This window comes from Lagenorhynchus albirostris, chromosome 17 (genome assembly GCF_949774975.1).
Source record: "Lagenorhynchus albirostris chromosome 17, mLagAlb1.1, whole genome shotgun sequence".
Taxonomy (NCBI): Eukaryota; Metazoa; Chordata; class Mammalia; order Artiodactyla; family Delphinidae; genus Lagenorhynchus; species Lagenorhynchus albirostris.
The window spans coordinates 59,872,197-59,890,128 of record NC_083111.1 but is presented as its reverse complement, the minus strand read 5'-3'; the positions used below and the strand labels follow the sequence as shown (position 1 = coordinate 59,890,128).

General features: G+C 39.3%; 1 long non-coding RNA gene across 1 annotated transcript in view; it reads right to left on the bottom strand.

The window, feature by feature from the left end:
- The window catches only part of LOC132508240 (uncharacterized), a 46,024-nt gene extending 34,027 nt beyond the window's left edge, over positions 1-11,997 (bottom strand). Inside the window, exon 1 of the long non-coding RNA XR_009536486.1 lies at positions 11,636-11,997. This is a non-coding gene — a long non-coding RNA (uncharacterized LOC132508240). The remainder of the gene's footprint in view (positions 1-11,635) is intronic.
- Positions 11,998-17,932: the final 5,935 nt, after the last annotated feature.

Sequence of the window (17,932 nt, the reverse complement as noted above, 5' to 3'; positions counted from 1 at the left end):
TCTATTTATCTTTCCTTGCGAGAGAAATCTAAATGTCCCTTGTCACCTTGAGTCTTCCACGAAATGGAAAGAGCTTTGCAAATATCCTCCACAGAACCCTCTGATTTCATTCACAACCTGACACGAGAGCTCAGAGCAGTACTTTATCTGTCATTAATCCCACGGCAGCATGTAGCAGTCATTAAGGGGGTTACTTACAGCTTTCTCACCAATGACTATACAGAAAGGAGTAGAAAGGAAAGTTGGCAGAGTCCATGACAAATGATCCCTGTGACGGGGAACTGAGACCCGGCTCCTCTGACTGTTGGGGAGCTATTTCCCCTGTGTCAACACACAGCCCACAGGGCAGAGGTAATTTTACCATTTTATGATCTACTGTACTTGGCATCTGTTCTGGCACTGGAGACTGTCTATTCTGGGGATCAGTTGTATATTCCCAGATTGCCATTTTCCTCTGCCTTGCGCTCTGTTAAATATTCTACAGTATATTATCACTTCATTTGACTTCAGTTCTTTCCTCTGACAGTGGTGCAGGGCAGTCTGGACTCAGAGTCACTTCCTCTCTCAAACTCAATCTGTCTAAATGTCAAAAAGAAAAAAAAAAAAAGTAGAACTCTTTATGATCCCAGCAATCTGGGATTTCTGAGGAAATATTTGATAGGTGTTGCATTTCTGAAGCTTTATTTGCTGGAGGCAGGGGCGGGGAGGGGGGACACTTGGGGTTGAAAATACTGTTACTTTCAGAGTTCGCTTTTTAGGAAAAGTGATATTTTGTTCTTAAAAGCCCCAGTCACAAAAACAGAGGCTGTGTTGACATAAAGGTTTTTTGTTTGTTTGTTTGTTTTGGACAGTCCTTCCAACCTTTACTTACAGATCTCAGCTATCTGGCGACAAATGTGGGCAAATGACTTGGAACACAATTTGTAACACTCAGGAAGCTGAGAATTTTCTGTGATTTCTTTCCTCTCTCCCCAACTCCCCTCCTGGGTTCTCTCTTTATCCCCCTCCCCTTTTCCCTCTTTGTGTTTCCGTGCTGAAAGATTGTCAAATCTACTGACATAAAAGGACAAGTCACAGAAAAGACCCTACAGAAGGTTTTGCTTTTGGGGAAGAGTGTCAGCATTAAATATTTTCAGGCTGTTTTGGACCATCCTAATTGAAGGCTATCAGAAATAAAGTTAGAGATGACTTTGCTAGGTCAGCAGAATTCAGTGATCACATATTACTCTGCAGTGGAGTAGCTGGGATTAATGAAATGTTTTACCTAAAAGGGCTTCTATGGAGTAACTTTCAGGAATGATCCTGTGCTTAGAAGCAGCGATGGATCGACTGGATCGACGAATAATGCTGAATAACTCAAGCCACACAGAGACAGGATGTGCCTGTTGCACCACAGATTTCTTAACTTTTAGAAGTCAGGGTAGCTTTTCATTCCTTTAGTTTCAGTTAAAAAAAAAAATGAGAAGGAGCGGTCAGTATAGTCAGAAAGCAAGAAAAAGCAAGAATAGTGTGAAGGAGAGAAGAGGGCAAGGGAAATAATTTTGGTTGAGAGTCCACAGCATGAGTCAGGCTCCAAGCTAGGTATTTAATAGACAATAAATCATTTAACTGTCAGGCCCTCGCTGGGAGATGTTTCTTTCTCCATTTTCAAAACAGAGAAACTGAGGCTCAGCCAGAAATAGCCATTTGCCTAAGATTACAACATTAATAAATAGCGGAGCCAGGATTTTTTTTTCCCTCTTTATTACTAAAGTCCATGCACTTCCCATAACTCTAAACGGAGATCTCAAGTCTGTGTTGACCAGGCTTTTTTTTTCTTCTTCTTTCTTTAGGGACTTGCCTGCTTTCTAAGACTGGAAGCAGATTGTTAACCTTCAAAATCACTGCCCACTCATCTGGCTAGAATACATGCAAGGCAAAAGGAAAATTTATTCTGGATTAGGAAAATCATCACTAATTTCATTTTCTCACTCCCGAGGACACAGACATGTTGGTCAAAAAAAAGGAATAGTGTGATAAATATTTTCAGTTCATTTTTAATTTGAAAAAATATTGTGAAATATTTTTAAACTTTAAGCTATTTTGCATGGAAGGACTTTATCATTACTATAGTTGCGTATCTCTAGGCATTGAAGAAGAAAGAGGCTACATGAAAATATCGGCCAAAATTATGTATTAGGTTTCAGGAGATTACAACCCTAGCTTTGAAAATAAATAAAACTATTTTTTCTGTATTTTTAAAAATCTATTGCCATGAAAATACTCAGGATCACCTGAGTTCAATTTCTGACAAACATGACCCTGATTTTTTAAATGTCATTCAAATGTGTTTTTAAATCAATAAAATTTCCAAGACAGAATTTCCTATTTTTCAAGTTTGGCAGCGTTTTGGTAAGGAATTCTGGGTCTCTTCCCACCCTTCCAATGTGGGGTTATTTTCCAGAAGAACGGCCAATAGTTCAATTATCTTCTTGGAAGAAACAGAGTTGTCTGGTTCCCCTGCTGCCTTGTGAGTTATTTCTTAACTCGACAGGAATAAACCCATTCCCTTAGACTCACATGGCAGAGGCTGGATATTTGAGCCTGATTTTTGGCTGTTTCGTCAGAACTCTTCCTCTGTGGGCAAGCCTGTGTTCCGGATGGTTCCTCTTTTATCAGAGGCACTTTCCATCTACAGGTTCACGGTCCATATCTAAGCTTAGGAATGGTGGAGGGAGACAGTCACGGGGAGATCTGACCCTCATATTCCACACACTCTGTGACAGCAAAAATGTCTTTTAAAAAGAGCTCCAGTACAAGAGACATTTAGTCCAGTCTGGCTACAACATGAAGGATAAGCCTAGAGCAACTTACCCCATGTTACTCTTTCCTTTCACTCTGATTAAATGTGGTCTCTTTGAACACTCTTGAGTGGTAACTTCTAATACCACACCTAAACTTTTTTTTTTTTAATTAAAAGAAAAATAATGCCTGAAGGTACAAAAAGCCATACGGCTTCTGACAAAGTAATTTCAGAAGGCAAATGATAGCTACAGACCCCAATCACTATCATATAGTTAGACTGTACAAACAGAAAAAGGATGACTCTAGAATGTTGAATTCTTCCTGACAACATGATGTGATAAGTTTTGGATAATCTTGGGAGCAGGCTTGGGTTACAGTCATGGAAACTCATTACATACACACACAGACACTCATACATAAATACCATATATGTGTGTGTATATTTGATGAATATAATGTGCTACTGTTAAGACAATCCTATTTAGGAAGAGAATAGTAAGTTTATTTAGGGAATATATGTACTCTGCAGTTAGGTGGGGATTATGTTTTTCTAAAGCCACTAGTAGGAACAATAAAGTTGCTTTATCAAACTATCATTAAACAAAGAAGCTGCCTTCTTCATCTCTGTGTCACTCAGCCCAAAAGTAGTAAAAACTTCCCTGTCTCTGTTGCATCTTAGCAGTTTACAAACACACGAAAGGGGCAGGCACACCCCAACATTTCCATTTTAAACCTTCATTTTTTTCAATGTGCATGTTGAAATGAGGAGACTGATGAATAGAAATTTATATTCCTGGTATAAGTCTGATTGATATCATTCCAGTGGTATTTTTGTTTTATTTCCACCGGTCACTCAGATTTCTCTAGAAAAGCCACACTGCATTCACTAAATGGCCTCTAGCAAGGAGAATAAGAAAAGGACCATAGTTTTCTATCAGATTCATAGAAGAGGGTTCCTTTCAGGGAAGAAAGAACCTTGAAGTGTTTGCCAAGAATGTGAAATTCCTGGTTTATCTAGAGTTCAAGTGTCTTCTTGGTGATTCTTACGTAGGGAAAGAATTTGTAGTAAAGAGAAAGGGTTTTTTAAAAATACTATATATAGGGAAAGAATTTGAAGTAAAGAGAAAGATTTTTAAAAAAATATTATATATTCCAAGGGAGCTAGACTGAGAAACTGAACAGCCTCAATGATCTATGGAAAACTTAGATGTACCTAAGAATTGTCACTGACCTCAGCTGTTTCTGAAACCTGGATTAAGCCATTTGTAGTGGAAATCTAATTGAGTTTCATTCACTTCATTTATTTGCCAGTATCTACTAGCTGCCACAAACTGTGCTGCGTGCTAGGGATACAGGAACGTAGTCCTGCTCTCACAAAGTTCATAAGCTAGTGGGAGAGAAAGCAATTAAACACAATGTGATTAGAAGAGATAAGTAGTATGAGAGAGATGCAACGAAAGCACTAAGTCTGGTGGGCTTTGCAGGGGATGATCAAAGAACACTTTCTGAATAGCATGGCACTACCATTGATTGCTCTAGGATGAGTGTAGAAGGGAGAGAGTGTTCCAAACCTGACCAGGAGGAAAAATCAGAAAACCTCAAGCCATTCATTAGCCATTTATTAGCTACTTACTGGGGACAATGTGAGATCCTAAGCAGTAGAAAGGACTCAAATCTACTCCTTTACATATTCCAGTGTTTGGAATTTATCCTCAAAGGATTTTTCTTGAAGGATTTTAAATAAGAGAGTGGCATGCTTAGATCCTTTTTCTTCCTTCTATGATTGGAGACAGGTTGCTAAGAGGCTTGGGGATAAGAGTTTGTACAATGGCACTAGTTTGTCATAACCGTTGTTCAAAGCAGATTCCAAAGTCTCCACCAATGCGGTGGAGACCCGCACATGGTTTCTGTGTTGGGGTCTGATTATCAGAAAGAAAAGAAAAACCCAGTTGTGCTCAGGAATTATTCATGGGTGGCTGTGGAGGAATCACATGTGCTCTACACTCTTTCAGCTTAGATAACTCTGCAGCTTCATTGAATATTTATCTCTGATTTTTTTTTTTTTGGCAACAAAGACCAGTTCCGTTTCCTTTGAGTCTGTATGACTCAGGAAAGATAGCTCATCTCTCATGACACTTAGGTAAAGCCAAAAGTTAAAATGATTTTTCAGGAAAAATAAACTTTTCATGTAAGCTTCTTTTCTAGTTAAATTTATCATTTTGTTAACAGAGTGAACATAATGACTCATCTTTATCTCTTTCTTTTCCTGTTTGGGGAAGTAAAGGTGGGACACATCTTACTTAAAAAGGCTTCAGGCAAGGACAGTGCCACTTTTGGCAGGAAGCCTGCTATTATTCCTTTAATAGGACACATTCACATTTCTTTCCTTAGCACTACCGTTCTAAGCAAGCATGAGTTGCTAATATAAATTCATATTTAAACTTTTCTTCAAGTATACTTATTTTTTATAAATCTGCGTGGTGGGCTGTGCTGGTTCTTAGGATGGAATCCTCCACATAATCATTTGCCAAAATAAACCACTGCTCTTTTAATTCACTAGAAAACTCGTTACCATTTTACATTTGTAAATTAATCCATGAGGTTGGAATACAGTGCTGACCTTTCAAAGTGCCCCTCTATTAAGAATATCACTTCTTGGGCTTCGCTGGTGGCGCAGTGGTTGAGAATCTGCCTGCCAATGCGGGGGACACGGGGTCGAGCCCTGGCCCGGGAAGATCCCACATGCCGCAGAGCAACTAGGCCCGTGAGCCACAACTACTGAGCCTGCGTGTCTGGAGCCTGTGCTCCCAACAAGAGAGGCCATGATAGTGAGGGGCCCGCACCCCGCGATGAAGAGTGGCCCCTGCTTGCCGCAACTAGAGAAAGCCCTTGCACAGAAACGAAGACCCAACACGGCCAAAAATAAAAAAATTAATTTTTAAAAAAAGAATATCACTTTTTATGTTTATTTTCTGCCCCAGAAAATATGTTCTCTTTGTTTTTTAAGAAAACTCCATAAGACTTCCCTGGTGGTGCAGCAGTTAAGAATCCGCCTGCCAATGCAGGGGACATGGGTTCGAGCCCTGGTCCAGGAAGATCCCACATGCCTCGGAGAAACTAAGCCCGTGCACCACAACTGCTGAGCCCACGTGCGGCAATAACTGAAGCTTGCGCACCTAGAGCTTGTGCTCTGCAACAAGAGAAGCGTCTGCAATGAGAAGCCCGCGTGCTGCAACCCACTCACCGCAGCTAGAGAGAGCCCACGTGCAGCAACGAAACCCAACATGGTCAAAAAAAAGGAAAAAGAAAACCCCATAAAGACTTTGCTGATCAAGTCAGAACCCTCTAAAAGATATTTAAGAAAGTAATTGGGAAAATACGATTATGTTTAAAGGTAGAAAGTTCCCTTCTAAAAGTCAGATCCTGTTGTTGGTTTTTTATCTTTGAGTCTCTCTTATGCATTTACACTACCCTCACCCTGTTCCAGGCTGCCTTTACTTCCCTATTGATTTCCTCTTCCGTTTTTCAACTAGCTTATAATGTCATTGTCCAGCTAGTAAAAAATAGCTAGAATTTATAAGACTCCATGCTAGGAACTAGGCATGTATTATTTCATTTAATCCTCACATTAATCCTAAAAGATGGGTGTTACCTCCCCATTTCTTTATGAAGAAAATGAAGTTCAGAAGAGTTTAGCAATTTGCCCATGGTCATAAAAACAGACAAGCTCACCTGAATCCAAAGCTGATGTGCTCCCTGCTCCCACACTCAATCTCCCAAAGCATGATCACTTAAACCTTGACATTTCTGTGATCAAGAAGTCTTCATTAATTCATCATATTGAATCTAAACTCCTCTGTTTGATTTTGAAAAACCTTTCCTAATTTGCTTCAGTTGAACTCAATAAACAGTAATTGAGGGCAGACTGTGTACCAGGCACTATTCAGGGTACCAAGGATGATGTGTTTACTCTTCACATGCAAAGTGATTGGCCATCACTCCCTGACCTCTTCACCCCTTCAGTCAAATCAGTATCCTTGTTCTTCACAGCAGCCATGTTCCTTCTCACTCTCACACATTTTTTTTTGCCTCGTTGAGCGTTTTATTAACATGCCGTTTTAATATATAGGATAGGATTTCTCAAACTTTGCTCTTTAAGATATTAATAGGTGCTTTCAGAAAGAAAGAAAAAGAAGAAAGTAAATTTGGATACATTTGGCAAATGCTGTCAAGTATTAACTACCCATTGGTTACTAACAATGATAACTGGCCTACAGAATTCTCTGAAATACCTGGAAGTAAAGAATTCCTAAATTTGTTTAAGCCAGTCTTTTCCATACTTTTTTGCGCACAGAACACATTTTTCTTCCAAAATTCTTAAACTTCATTGCATTTAGAGAAGAAAATTCTTAGGATGCATTCTCTCATTCTTCTTAAAATTTAGTTTACTCTTTTGAGTAAATAATCCATATGATTCAGACATCAGAACAATACAAAAACATTACATTTAGATTTTGCTTTTCCATCCTGTTCATATCAATCACGCTCATGATTAGCCACATTTTTAGATTCTTGTGTTTCTTTCTTCAAACACGAGAAAATTAAAACCATGTATATTTTACTTATCGTTTTTTTTAATAGCACAATATATTACATTTTATTCTCTATATCCTGTAGTGAGGTTTTTTTTGTTGATTTTTTTTTTTTGCGGTACACGAGCCTCTCACTGCTGTGGCCTCTCCCGTTGTGGAGCACAGGCTCCGGACGCGCAGGCTCAGAGGCCATGGCTCACGGGTCCAGCCGCTCTGCAGTATGTGGGATCTTCCCGGACCGGGGCACGACCCCGTGTCCCCTGCATCGGCAGGCAGACTCTCAACCACTGCGCCACCAGGGAAGCCCATGAGTTTTCTTCTGTATTTTCAAAGTATAGTCTTCTTGCGAGGCCTGATTTAAATCTCACTTCTTCAAGGAGGCTTGCCCAATCCTTGCTGAAGTAGCTGATGCCTCATGGTTTAAACTCTCAGTATCTTGTTTCCTATCTGTTCTTTTGATCTCACCAGTGAGATGATAAGCTGTGTTGAACATGGGAATCAGAGGCACTGCTTTTTTCACTTCTTACATACCACCAAGCCTGCAGTAACTGCTGAGTTAATCATCCTGTCTACACATTGGCAGTCAAGAGAGACAGCCACAGAGACCTGTTGGAATCTGACTCATTGCCTAGAATTATGGGAACTTTCTCTCCACATTGCTGCATATAGAGTCTTGTCCAGTATCATGAATCACAGAATATCACCAAATTAATTCTTCCCCAATATGAGAAAATAAAACATTGAAAATATTAAAAAGTATGGTAAATCATAAGAGTAGTCATCACAAAATATGGGCCATGTTCCTAGCTGTAACATTTCCAACCCTTGTATAAGCCAATAAACATTATCTGCACCTATAGAATGCAAATAATTACTTAGAGCTACTGAAGTTGTTACATGTAAGGCCAAGAATTAAAGTTCTTAAGATTTAGGTTACTTAAAAAACAACAACAACAGCTCTTGGAATCCTCATTATTACAATGTTTTGAACAAGCAGCTTTTTCAGAGAAATCCACTAAGATGACAGCTGCTGAGATAAATAAAGCATATTGCGGTAAGGTTCAAGTTCAGCAAGCAGTGAATGACTGCCCACCTTGGCAAAGCCACATGCAGAACTTGAGGAGGTAAAGCTTGAACAAGACAGACTCCCTGTCTTCTAAGAGTGACAGTCCCAATGCCTCCAATTGACATGAGATATTTTGTGATGAGATGTAGAGAGGTAGAAATTGTTGTTGGCACTTGGACAGATGCCTGGGGGAGAGAAGTCTTCACATTTATTCCCATAGAACGGATCTCATGTAGAGGACTCGAGAAAGGTTTAGGAATATTTATGAAATAAATGTAAAATAATGAGATGCGTAACCTGGATATAGATATGATTGTTTTCCTTTCCCTCTCTCCCTTTCAGTTGAAACTCAGAGTTTCAGTATTGAAACGCTGGTGCTTTTAAAGTGAAAGGTACTCCTTGATGGATACCCCTGTTGGCAAAAAATCAAGTTTCCAGGTAGACCAGGGAGCATGGTTTTCAGATTTTCTGATAACGCTATCAACTGAAATCTCAGTTCTAAGTACAGAATCAATCATTCCAATATCCTGCCGGGGTTGTCTTTCATAGAATAAGAGAGATGGCAATCACATAACTAAGCCTCAGGTTAGAGTTAGATCATATTCACCACCAGGAGTTTCTATGTAGGATATGGGAAGACTGGCAAGATAAGCCCTTCCTCTTTTGGCTGCAGGGTTTCTGATGTGCCCCTGAGGTTTCTCTGTGTTAAATGGCCAATACTTTCCATTGCCTTTAAAGACACACACGATGCCCATTCCTTGTTTCTTTGCACAGTACATTAAACACAGGAGGTTTTCTTCTGGTTCTAGATTGTCAAAAGAAATGAATTTAATTGACTCTAAAAAGGGCCAGAAATAAGCCTTTTTGTGACTGAGTTCTGCCATTTTTACCTGGAAAGAGGGATTATATCCTTTCCTGTGGCTGCAAAGTAGATGTTATGCTTGAGAAGAAGTTTTCGCCATTTCAAAACATGGCTTTTCTTTCCCAGTGACCCATCTGCACTCTCCTGTTAAGATTCTGAAATAAGGAAGTTAACAGGCTCAGAGATCCCACTGTTTCCTATTTCTATTTCCAGTAATAGCTCTCAGGGCTACTTTGTCACCAAGACCCACAGAATTGAATGTGATTGCAGCAAAAGGTACTATGAGTAGAAAATGAATTCCTTATGTTGAAAAGAGAAAAATGTGTGGGTGCTTTAGGAATGAGACTGTAGACAATGGTAGAGTTTTCAACAACGTATTACAAAGGGATGGCTAAACTGACAGTTGATTAGATGATTGACACAATTTTTGAAAGTAATAAAACTGAACTTTCCAATTTATTATGGCTTTCATGCATTTTCCTTTTAAACTGCTGGTTATAATGCTTACCCCCAATTTTTATGTGCAATCTATTTTGATGTGTTTTGTCAGCAAAAATCCATAAAGCAATATGAACTCACATAAAGCTGACTTACCTTGTCGTTTACTTCCAGGAAATAAAAGTCCTTGGCTGGAATCTTGACCAATGATTCTTACAAACAAAAGGCACCCAGATACCCATAGCTACTCAGTCAAAACTGAAATGGAGATGTCATTTGAGATCTGGATACTTAATGACCTAATGAATTCAGAGAAAACTATTGGGGATTTGAACAATTATCTATCATACTGTGCCCTATATTTTCGTCCATAACATATGTCTAGGCTGCCTTGTTTCACCCTTCTGCCATAACCAGTCTTCTTAAAATTTGAGGAGCATATTCAGTGCAGTTGCATCGTACACAATGATTAGGTTAGAAATTCAGCTTGTAAAATCAATAATTACACAATAAAAATTACCAGTTAAAACCTCATAAGTTACCCATGAGTTATAATAAAATGTGTATCATTTATATAAACAGTCTCATGCAATATGTGTACATATGTGATGTGTAAAGTACAGTATTTATTAGCAAATGCATTTTTTATAATTGTGGTAAAATATACATAACAAAATCTACCATTTTAACCATTTTTAAATGTATAGGTCAGTGACATTAAGTGTGTTCACATATTTGTGCAACCGTCCCACAACCCATCTCCAGAATTCTTTCCATCTTCCCAGACTGAAACTGTGGACTCTTTAAACACTAACTCCCATCTCCCTAATGGCTGGTAACCACCATTCAACTTTCTGTCTCTGTGAATTCGATTATTCTAGGTGGCTCGTGTAAGTGGAATTGCACAATATTTGTCTTTTTGAGACTGGCTTATTTTACTTAGCATAATGTCTTTAAGATTCAACCATGTTATGGCAGATGTCAGAATTTCCTTCCTTCTTAAGGCTGAATAATATTCTGTTGTATGTGTATACCACATTTGGTTTATCCATTTATTTACTGATGGATTCTTGGTTTACTTCTATCTTTTAGCTGTTGTGAATTATGCTGTTATAAATCTGTGTGTACAAATATGTGAGTCCCTGTTTTCAAATCTTTTGGGTATATACCCAGAACTGAAATTGCTGGATCATATAGTAATCCTGTTTTTAATTTGTTAAGGTACCACCAGTTTGTTTTCCATAGCTGTATCATGTTACAGTCCCACCAGCACTGCACAAGAGTTTCAGTTTCTCCACATCTTCGTCAGCATTTGTTATTTTCTGGTTTTGTGGTGTTCAGTTTTTATAATAGCCATCCTAATGGCTGTGAAGTGGTATCTCATTGTGGTTTTGATTTGCATTTCCCTAATCATTAGTGATACTGACCATCTTTCTTATGGACTAATTGGCCATTTGTATATCTTCTTTGGAGATATGTATCTTCAAGTCTTTTGCCCATTTTTTAATCAAGAGGTTTTTTGTTGTTGAATTGTAGGAAGATTGATGCATTTTTAATTACATTATATACATTTGAACAAGTTGAATGCATGATATGATTCCATTACAATGCATTCTGGGGAATTCTGATTCAGGGGAACTTGAGATATAATGACTTACTATTACACAGCCAATGCCTTGACAACATACTGGATGTTATCAATAGTAGAGGAAAAAGAATGAGTAAAGAAGATATTTAAGTAAAGAGAAGACAGGCAAAAACCACTGAATTGCTATTCAGGCAAACTTGCCGATCACTGTGTTAGTTCTGATGGGTAAGTTACAAATTTGGAAGTGAGTGACTCATTTTTCCATTCCTTACGATTGTGTTACAGAAAGTATTGCGTGCACTCACCTACTCACCGGCAGTGAGCACCCAAACACATCAGGTCGGCTGGGTGAGTGTTTCAAAGTTGTTGAGCAGGGCTGACTTCTCGGTTGCTGGGCTGTGCAGAAACAGCCTCAGACTGTCTTCACCGAGCAGGTCACTGTGACCTCCAGTGTTCTGGTTCCACCTCTGAAATCCCTCCTCTAGCCCTGCAAGTTCTGCCAAACCCTCTTGACAGTAAATAGCCTCCAACAGGTTAGTCTGCCGCCGCCGCCGCCGCCGCCGCTACCGGTGCTGCTGTGGTTTCCTAGCTGTGTCTTCCTCACCTCTGTCTGGCCCCAACTTGTCGGTTCGCATGTTTCTTCTGCTCACTCTGCCCATGCACTCCTCACTTCAGCATCCTTTACAGCAGTGCTTGCAAACCCCGCCGTCATCCATCCCGAGCACGTGTCGCAAATCATGGGAACCTGTTGCAGCAAGCACTGTTGGGACCTGGGCTGTGTTCCAGAATCTGGTTGTCAGGGTTCCTTCTTACGGTGTTAAGAAATAAGGATCGGGCATGATGCTGATGAAATTGTTCAGAAGGCTGAATGTAGTGCCTCTGGAGTAGGTCTAGGTCCTATCATCATTAGAAGGACGGTGGTGGGTGGGGGGACTTGCCTTTCAAGTCTGGGTGGATGCACAATTGCAGGGATGCCCCGAGAACTTTCTACTTTAAATGCATGCAGGGCAAATCCCATTTTGAAAACTCCAAGAGGTTGTTTACTTTGCCAACACTATGAAGGTTCTTCACTGATGCACAGACAGATTTTTTTTTTTTAACCACATGGAAGGAAGTCTTACAAGTTTTTTCATACTTCTCTCTATCATACACTTGAAACACTCTTCTTCATGCATTCCTTTCTTTATTCAACAGACAGTTCTTGAGCACTTAGCATGAACCAGGCACTGAGCTGGGGAAAAGGAAGCAAAGCATCTTGGGTGAGATTGCATGCTTAGGAGCCATACTACGTGCTTACGTGGCACTCCAGCTCTGCCACTCAGTAAAGGAACTCAGGGCAAGTGTCCCCACTCCATTAGTACTCATTTATCTCATTTGTAAAACTGCAAAAGTGATAGTATTCTTCACAACATAGCAAGGATAGCAAGGATTATCGGATATTGATGTCTGTAAACTGCTTAGCAATGCCTAGCTTGGAGTAGGCATTCAATAAACGAAATGATACTTTCGCTGTTATTCTTGAATTGAGAGGTGGAATATCAGGTTTTTACCCTCAAGTAATGCATCAGCTAGTATCGAGACAAGCATGTAATCAATTACAAGATAATCTAAGTACTATAAGGAAGATAGTGAGATAGAAGCTCTAAAGGGGGGGTGCTAATTAATTCTGTCTGGAAGTTGGGGGTATGGAAGTTTTGTGCATGGCATCTCAAAGGAGATTTTACTTGGGCTGGAACTCAAACAGAAAAGATTTTGACAAATCTTTTAATGTTGTAAGATTTTTTTTTTTGTATTTAATGTGTCTCTCAAAATGCCCCTTCAGCCCTCAATATCCTTTCTCTCTTCCATTCCCAAGCCCACATTTTATCAGTCCTCTGATCCTTCAAAGACTCTGCTCAAATGTCAACTCTTTCTTGATTCCTTCCCTGATGAATGAATAAATTAAATATCACTTGAAAGTATACTTGTATGCTGGGGCCTGAAAATAATTCTTCTTATAGAGAAATTTATTTTGTCAAGAGAATTGCTGTAATGCAATATAACCTGTATTAACATGAGTGCCATCCATCACTCTCTGAGGTGAGTATGATAAACATTTCCATTTTTGATCCAATTAAAGCTAGTGGAGCTAGAAAAAAACCATATGGACTCCTTTTCCTTTTTTAAGTGGGGTATAAATTTTCAAGGCATAACTACCCAACTGATTCAGAGACAATAATATGCCAGTAGAGTTTGGATACAATCTGCTGATATAACATAAAGGTCTTAGAACAATAAACGAAACCCATAATATAAGGAACTGATGGCATCGGGATAATTAGATCCATCAGGACATTCAGTAACAACCAAATGAAAGAAAACCACAACCCAGCAAGCTAGAGGCATATTACTTGTCCCTTTCAGCTAAATATCTCCAACTAGATAATATTCAGTGATAATAAGAAAAATCAGTAAAGTTTACTGCGTAAATAACCAAGGCAAATTATACCTATAATAATTCCAGAAAAATAAAACCCAGTAGGCAGTACACAACATACACCCACGTTTTTATCTCCCACAAAGTATTGCCCAAGTCCTAGTGCTGAGAATGTAAATATCAGCTGCAACAGACACAGGACCATCATTCAGACATGAAATGCTAAGCATATACCATAAGGGTTCTAGCAGAAAGGCATGAGAAACTGCTGTATCTCATGCAGCGAAGAGGAATATGTGAAGGGAAGATAAGAGAGTGGGTTGCTGGGGTTGAATTAGCCATAAGGTGCAGAACTGACATTTTTGCATAGAAAATGGATAATAAATGGATGAAGGGTTGAATTTTACAGAAAACACAAATTGGATATCTTATGTATAAATTCAGTCTATTGGCATGTTTTGTTTGTTTGGCCCATCCAATATTTAAATTAATTTTTAATGAGAAGATTTCACAGGAAAGTCCAGATTGCTCTTTTCATTTTAAAACTGGAAACTTGGATACTCCATGTGCAGATATTTGTAATGCTCTCACCCTCGCCTCCTTTAATTCTTAACTCAGAATTCTAACTTCACAGATGACCTTATTTGCAGTCATCTCCTAACTATTCCTTCAAAAATTGCACCCCACACACTCCCTATCACCCTCCTCTGTTTTGTTTTTCTCATAGCGCTTGTGACCTTTAATATGGTGCTTAATTTACTTATTTATGAAAGCTCTGGGTGTGCATGGATTTTGTTGGGTTTGTTCATTGTCTCTTTTTCTCTATTTTTCGCAGTGTCTAAAATGTGAATATAGTATATACTCAATAAATATTTATTAAATAAGCCAAGCTGCTCTCATTGGACAGGTTCCACAGCCCCCAACTCAGCACCCCCCAATCCTCACACCTTAGCCCTCTCTCAACACATAGTTTAAAAATATCAGCTTCATTCTAATCATACAGTACTCCTACAAGATTAAATGAACGTACAAAATAAGTTTTAAAATACAGTACGCTGTGTCAAATGCTTTTACATACATCAACATCTATTTTACAAAAGAGAAATCTGAGGTTCTGGTAGGTGTGGTCAATTGCCTGAAAAGGGAGCCCTGAGATTTCAACCATGATTTATCTCATCTCAAAGCTATGCTCTTAACCCCTAAGGGTCTTGGAATTTATTAAGACATAATATGAGTATTTTTATCTGTGGCAAAGAGAGATTGAAATGTCTTTATAAAACCAAGGCTTTACTCATCCTAAATCTAAGAAAAGCAAAAATACCAGCTCTAAGAAAAAAAAAAAAGAAATGTTTCAGGAGATTACTCAAAGATGCCTCAGTAAAATCAGAAATAATGTTTGGGGTGAGGGGTGGAACAAAGACACCAGATTTGTTCTCTAGCGGGCAGTTCTCTGGGCAGTCAATGGAAGCACCTGCAGATTCTCCTAGTAAGTTGTAAATCCTCCCGCCAGCCCCAGTTCAAGACAGCGCAGAAGTTTAGAAAACTTCTGCTTGATATCACTCAAGTCTATGCAGAACCTGTATAATCCCAGAATCCTGATTTTAACGTCAAAAAAAAAAAAAAAAGAGATCTGGCAGAACTGGCGATTCTTATCTCCACCATGGAAAAAGACTGTATGGGTGATTTAACTGTCAATCATGATCTGATTGGTGCTCTTACCTGATAAACGAGAAAATGTCAGCTGTTGCATCCCTGTTTACTCTTCATGAGTTATGTGACTTTGGACATACCTCATTTTTTATTTTCCTTTGACATAAGCTTGGCTGCGGGAAAACTGCAGTTTCCCTATGGGCCTCATCAGTTGTGAAAAAAGACAAGGGGGCAATAACACTTCCTGCCATCTTTGACTATAAATCCACAGAGGACAGTGCCTTGCCCCAAAACCTATAACAATACTTTCTGCTTCTGTTCACACTTGCTTTCCAAAATCCAACCCCAGGTTAACATAGCTCTGATCACTCACAGGAAAATGTTGAGCCATAACTCCTTTCATTAAAGAATGGCCTTGGGGATTATGGATGAAAAACAAAAGAAACAAACAAAGTTATTTTGTTGTGTTGCTGCCATCATTAAAAAGCTTGGCTGCAGTCCATGCAAATATAGTAAGTTGATATTCAGAGAAAATAGCCACCCCTCGGGGCTCCCCAGTTTTCTTCCTCTCCATTTCTGTCCTCATATGGCCGGAGGAAAGAACTGTTGCCTCCCTCTCACCTTCTTGCTTGACTGTTGGACTTCACAATCCCATCTCAATTGCCTGTTCTGCTCTTGTGTGAGGGTAATACTCATATTTCTGCATCCTCCCTTATATGCATGATGTTGGTATGAAACGAGATTAAAAAATCACCTTGCTGGTAACTCCTAAAGACCTGTTTTTGTTTTTTATTTGGTTGATTGATTGGTTAGTTGGGTGGGCCTACTTTTGTTGTTGTTGTTTGTGTGTGTGTGTGTGTGTGGTACGCAGGTCTCTCACTGTTGCGGCCTCTCCCGTTGCGGAGCACAGGCTCCAGATGCGCAGGCTCAGTGGCCATGGCTCACGGGCCCAGCCGCTCCGCGGCATGTGGGATCTTCCCGGACCGGGGCACGAACCCGTGTCCCCTGCATCAGCAGGCGGACTCTCAACCACTGTGCCACCAGGGAAGCCCTGTTGTTTTTTCAATTCTTTTTTTATTATACTTTTTTCAGTGTTTCTTAAGCACCATGATGGGGTATATGTTTTTGGCTTAAAGTGTTTCACAAGTTTGATGAGATATAGAAAAATGTGAAGGGACCCCCTTTGTTATTAAACAGTTCAGGTCCTGGCATGAAATGCCCCAGGCCTCAGCCCCAGGAAGCCTGGCATGACAGAACCTGTGGTCCCAGACAGCACAGCTCCAAAGGAAGTGCTCAGTGTGGTGTTTGTGCAAACAAGTGACACCCCTTAGGTGGTGCTAAGATGCTAAGACACTTTAAGATGGAGTTTTAGAAAACTTCTGCATGCTATCACTCAAGTCTATGCAGAAGCTGTATAATCCCAGAATCCTGATTTTAATGTCAAAAAAAAAAAAAAAAAACAAGGAAGGGGAGGTGATTTACTCTGATTTCTCAATCAAAATGAATAACTACTTGGTTAATGGCACCAAAACCTGTCAAATTGAGGTCAAACGTAAAATGCCCTGATCTTAGGATATCGAACTCTGATCCGAACAATTCAGAGGCGACATGAGAGAGAATCAAAAGTGAGCATCCACAGTATTAATACAAAACATATTTAAAGATGTTCTTCGCCCCTCGTGGTATGGGACGTTCATTAGTTCATTCATTGAACACTTTGTTTTCAAAGAGATGAATTGATTTTGATATGTACCTTTTTCTCACGATGAGTAGAAAAAAAGAGGCCTTTTCCAACAGAAATATTTTTACATGCAGTCTAAGTAGGTATCCTCATGAAAACTTTCCTCAATTCTGGAATGTCTAGGCCCTCACTGTGTTTGAAGATTGCCACCGAGTGTGGAATTTGTTTTTTGCCCATCTCCCAGCTGCCCTGCATACTGAGATCATGAGGTACACTGCTCTTTGGAAAGGAAAAGTAAATATTGGGTTGCTCTAACTGAGGTCATAGTTTCTCCATGTCTAGACATCACTAGTAACTGGTGCCCCTTCTGGACCTGCTGTGCTTTCCATGGATTTATAAATGTATGAATTGCTTTCTATTTGGTTGCATAAAATGTACTGCACTTCCCGACAAGTTTGAAAATTGTATCTCAGATCTTTCTGATAAGTCTCTGCTTGAGCTACTTTTTCCTCCACCTAAAGCAAACGACTGTACTTAATGAATTGGTGGACAATATGATGGCCATTTTCCATATTTTCAAACTCACCAGACAAATCATTTTTAATTTTTGTAAGCTAGCTATATTTTTTTTCCATTAGTATGGTATCTTTCCTCAACAGCTCTGAGTTTAAATGAAAAAGAGGGAGTAGAAAAAAATTTCTACTGAAAGTAGTATGAAAAAACAATTGCTTGTTGTAGGGAAAAAAATGAATGGAAATTATTTTTTCATTGTACACTTTTTTTCTCCTTGTAGATGGACCATTTGCTTTGGTTCTTTAATTGCCTTACTATGTCACAATGTATAAGAAAAGTGAA